Genomic DNA, 5226 nt, shown 5'->3' on the forward strand with positions numbered 1-5226 from the left:
ATCCCAAGCTTCTTATTTAAAGATGTGAAAAGGATTACTATTCTGCACAAGGTTTTCATTGGAGAGCAGATGATGACATTCAGTACATTCAATCCTCCCATGGTTCTTTGGCCCACACTTATCATCCATCTTGTCCAGATGGGGACAAGAACAGAGCTGCCATAGAAAGTCATCTTACTATTGCAGTAAATTAGGAGCTAAAGACACTTCTGTGCAGATGCACTCTAAAAAAACCCAGCTGGCAGTTTACTATGAGATGGCTAAACCTGAAGCTACGTAACTGGGAATTTCCATTATCACCACAGAGCAATTTGAGCAGCACTGGAACATCACAATAGTGGGATGAAATCAGGCAGAGTCATAACTAGAAAAGGCACGGCACTGCCCTGGGCAGACTTAAACATATGCCCTGCGTAGGCTTAAAAAAGCCTAATGACACAGTAGACACATTTATTAAAAATGGGTTTTATTTATCAATAACTGGAATAAGAAGGTTAATGATCAGATTTATACTAAATGTTTTCTATTATTTAAAGCTTATTGTTTTATTCTTTTTGGGGGAAGATGTATGAGAACTCTTCTTGTGTGACTTGTAATTATGTTGATGCTTGACTGATTGATTAAGTGCCGTCAAGTTGGTGCTGACTCTTAACAACCATATAGATAGATTTTCTCCAGGATGATCTGTCTTCATCTTGGTCTTTAAGGTCTCTCAGTGGTGCATTCACTGCTGTCGTAATCAAGTCCATCTACCTTGCTGCTGGTCGTCCTCTTCTTCTCTTTCCTTCAACTTTCCCCAGCGTTATGGACTTCTCAAGGGAGCTGGATCTTCGCATAATGTGTCCAAAGTATGATAGTTTGAGCCTGGTCATTTGTGCCTCAGGTGAAAATTCTGGATTGATTTGTTCTCTGATCCATTTGTTTGATGCTTAGTAAATGTTATTAAATTTTAAAAAATATTGATTTAAAAAAAGACCTGCACATCTTCCATTTCTGAGCAAAAATGATAGTCCTAGAACAGTTCATTATGGATGTCTTCCACATATGAATATTCAAAGACATTTTTTAAAATTTTATTATTTCAAACAATAGAAAAATGCCTTTTATCAGGCCTGAAGAAACACATGACATGTTTAACTCCCTTCACAGCCAGATGCTCACATTTCTTTTCTTCCTCAGCCCTTGCTGTCCCCCTGCTCAAGAGCTGCACACTGGGAAAATCCACCTTTCACCCTACTCTGTCTATGGCACACTCAAACATGGCAGTCAAAGGAAACTTCAATATTTAGACGCAATATACCTTTAATTACAAGATGTTGGGACCGAGCAGGGAAAGGCTGTCACCATCATGCTCTCCTTGTAAGTTTCCTTGGAGACATCCAGATTACCATTGTTGAGAGACAGAACTCTGGACTAGATGGACTAGTCCAGAACTCTGAACTAGTCTGATCCAGCGAGGCATATTATTTTTACAATGAAGATTTTGGGACTGCAGTCCAAGCATAGCTTTATGGAAGCAACCCACACTGAAATAAATAAAAAATATTCAAGCAAATATGGTTAGCATTACTATCTTAGCTTTGCAACAACAACCCTATGCGGTGAATTAGCTTGAAATAGAGGCTGTAACTTGCACAAGCTTTGCATCCATCACTTTTCAAGCTAAAAAGAAAAGGTGGGGGGGATTTAAAATTCCAAAATAACAGTAGGGTAATAAGGTTTATTAAGACTGCCAAAAGGTCACAAAGAACAAAAATTTTAAGTTCATTAAAATTCTTCATAAGGCTATATGTTAAGTAAAAACCACAAAAGTGGGGGTGGGGGTGAGGACAAAAGAGAAGGAAGTTGCTGGACAAAATGCAAAACCTCTAGTCTGCTGTCTTAAAATGGAATGGGGAAGGTGTCATCCAAATGGATGGTGAAATCCTAAGTATGTTTACTCAGAAGTAAACTCCATTGAGTTCAATGGGGCCCATTTCCTAGTGTGCTTAGGTTTTTGCCCTTCTTGCACAATCACATGCAATACTTAGAAGTGCTCACTTCCTAGTGTGTTTAGGATTGCAGCCCAAGGTTAGCCCTTCCATTAAGCACATAGGCAGCAGACTTCAACGTGTGTGTGTGGGGAAATGAACCTCTGCACACTTACCCTAGAGACACCCCATCTCACACATACATAAGAACAGCCCTGCTGGATCAGGCTCAAGGCCCATCTAGTCCAGCATCCTGTTTCGCACAGTGGCCCACCAGATGCCGCTGGAAGCCACAGGCAGGAGTTGAGGGCGTGCCCTCTCTCCTGCCATTGCTCCCCTGCAACTGGTACTCAGAGGCACACCCTTGAGGCTGGAGGTGGCCCACAGCCCTCCCCTCATGCCAAATACCTCCCCTCATGCCAAATACTGATTGGTCACCCACATAGGCTTCTCCTTTTGGGGAGGCAGTGGAAGAGAGGAGAGTAGTGAGGAAAACTACATCCCTGCAAGAGGGGGAGGGGGAGGAAGGAAGCCAGTATTTGGTGCAGGGGCTAACATGGCATTTGGCAGGAACAAGACCAGTGGGAGGGGGGCAGGCACTGCTGCAGTGTTTGGCAGAGGGTAGCATACAGAAGCACTGCCTGCAGCATCCAATTAATTTGGGCTATCCCTGTTACAGCCTTAATTTGGTTAGGCTATGTTTAGTGCAAAAAGATCTCAGCAGCCACAAAAAGCTACAAGGAAATATGGCAGCTATTTCTTTTGAAACAAAGAAGCCCCATTCGCATGTAACACAAAACCGGAGTTGAAGGGGCTTCCGGCTGAAATTTTTGTATGTCCGAATGTGTGCGACCAGAGTTTGGACCCAAAAGCAACCCAAGGTTTTCCTCCCAACACGCCAATTCGAACCTTTGGTTTGTAGGGGGTTCCGCCGTCCCTACCTGCAGTTTAACAGTGCCAGCGTTATGTGTAAATGCTTAACCATTCCCACTCTGCTACAACCGGAGTTAAGGGAGGAAGCTGCTCCCTCGCTCCAGCTGCGATTGCCTGCTGGAGCTGTCTTTCAGTCAAGAAGAAAGCCCATGCAGCCAGTTCTCCCTCCCAGGGGCATAGCATCTATTGGACAAGCAGGGACAAATGTCCTTGGGCCCAATGGGTCAGAGGGCCTGCAAGGAGACTGCCCCACCGCCGCCTCTGCCCTGCCCCCACTTCTTATCTTGGCCTCCGGCTCTGGAGGGTGGGTGGTGATTGAGCGGAACACATGGCAGGCACAGGCCTCCCCACTCTGACTAAACTGCGCGCCTGCGCAGTTCACCCAGAGTGGAGAGGCCTGATGCTGCACCCGCTACCTGTCCCACTCGGATCACCCCCTACCCCCCAGAGCCGGAGGCCTAGAAGGTAGTGGTGGCTGGGCAGGGCAGAGGTGACGGCGGGGAGATGTTGGCTGTCCTGTCCCTTGCGTCTGATGCCAGACACAGGGGGTGTAGCAGGCGGTGTGGGAGCACACTCACGCTTTACATGCACATTGGGGGCCTCCGACCTGGGTTTTGTCCTCTGGCCCCAGGGGGTCTTGCTATGCCCCTGCCCTCTCCTCTCTGCCGTCTCCCTGAATGCAGAGAGCCTCCTGTCTGTTAAGTGTGAATGAGGACAGGAGAGCAGAGGGGAAGGGTAGTAGAACTGTGGGTCCCACAGTCCCGCATTGCATGCGAATGTGGCCAAAGAGAACCACATAACTACTAACTTTTTGAAATAGCAGTAGCCATGCTTCTCTTCTCCAAGATTTTTTGCACCACGCAACGCAAAAAATTAATTAAGGCTGCATTCTTAAACACACTTACTACAGAGTAAATGCCGTTGACCTCAGTGGGATTTACTTCTGGGTAAATATATTTAGGATCATGTCAAATCTGTGTTAAAAACTTTACTCCTCAATTCTATTTTGAAGTTATTACAAACTACAGATTGGAATTAAAAAAAAGAAAATCTTACTGAGCAGTATCCTTTTCATCCACCATTTTTGATGAAAAGTTCTGATGAGCTTGAAAGATTGCACACTTTTTTGTGACCTGTCCTAATAATGATATCGCCTATTATTACTTGTGAATCACTTATTAACAAGCTGACATCCAGACTAACATATTGAATGGTATTATTCAGGGAGCAGTCTGAAAAACTATTGAATTTCAGAAAGACTTCCTTTCTAGTAAATTTAGTTAGGATGTCAGCTAGCCTCCCTGAAGAAAAGCTACTTCTAGTAGGGGAACCATGTCAATCTTGGCTTTGCTACAACAGAATATTGTGGCCACTGAAAGCTGACGCGTTCATTTTATCATAAACTTCCGTAGTCCAGAGCCTATACCGTACTTCTTGTGTCTGATGGTGGGCTCTTAGCCATAAAAGATTATTATAAAATAAATGTGTTGGTCTTGAAAGTGCCAAAAGACACTTAGCATAAAATCAACGATGTGTGAATCTTCAGCAGGCCACAAGAAGACACCTAGAGATCTTTTTTACTTTTTCTTTTCTTTTTGCAGGAAAACTTGCTGCTGACAGGGCCCAGCTATGGTGGCGGGGACGATCCATGTAACTTCTTATTCTGTGAAATTGTTGTTTCTACTCTGCTTTATATTCGTTGTTTCAAACTGTGGGCACACCGCCTAGAGAGAGACAGACATATCAGGGGGTATATAAATAAATACATTCTCAAGACGCGCCACTTTCCCTAAAAAGGAAACCTCGCGTGTCTCCTTCTTCCCAAAGCAAGTCCAGGGGCGAGAATGGCTCGGCTCGGCTCTGCGGCGGCAACTTCCACGACGCCCCTCTGACGGAAACCAACCAGCCCCCGGCCACACACGCAGGTTGCCAGGCTGCTCCTTCTACCTCCCCTCCGTGCTACGTACTGCTAAGGAGGAGGCCGCGTTCTCTCGCGCGCGCGGCTGTGTGACCGTTGGCCGCGATAACAGCGCGTGCCTGTACCCTCCACCTACCTTCTCCTTTGATCAACCAAGTAAAGAGAGTCCAACCAGCGTCAGGCAACTGGAAAGGAGGGAAGGCCGAGCAAAGAAAAGGAAAAAGGGGCGGGTCCCTCTAGGCGTGACAGGCATTCCCGTGCTCCAGTCCTGCGTCGCGGAGAGCGCTTGAGGGACAGCCTCGTCGGCCATTCAGGGCACCCGATCCTGCGGCGAGTCTGTTTAATCGCAGGGCAGGGCCGCCTCCTCCTCGGGTCCCTCCGCCACTGCAGCTTCTGCCCGTATTG

The 5226-nt window shown here is 46.3% G+C and overlaps 1 long non-coding RNA gene across 1 annotated transcript; it reads right to left on the reverse strand.

Annotated features, from left to right (window-relative positions):
• Positions 1 to 449: 449 nt before the first annotated feature.
• LOC128322319 (uncharacterized) lies at positions 450 to 5077 on the reverse strand. The gene is made up of 2 exons (XR_008305661.1): positions 4958 to 5077; positions 450 to 4627 (listed from the first exon to the last, which is right to left on the reverse strand). It is a non-coding gene; the product is annotated as an uncharacterized LOC128322319 (long non-coding RNA).
• Positions 5078 to 5226: the final 149 nt, after the last annotated feature.

The sequence above is a fragment of the Hemicordylus capensis genome, chromosome 1 (genome assembly GCF_027244095.1).
Source record: "Hemicordylus capensis ecotype Gifberg chromosome 1, rHemCap1.1.pri, whole genome shotgun sequence".
In the NCBI taxonomy this organism is placed as follows: domain Eukaryota; kingdom Metazoa; phylum Chordata; class Lepidosauria; order Squamata; family Cordylidae; genus Hemicordylus; species Hemicordylus capensis.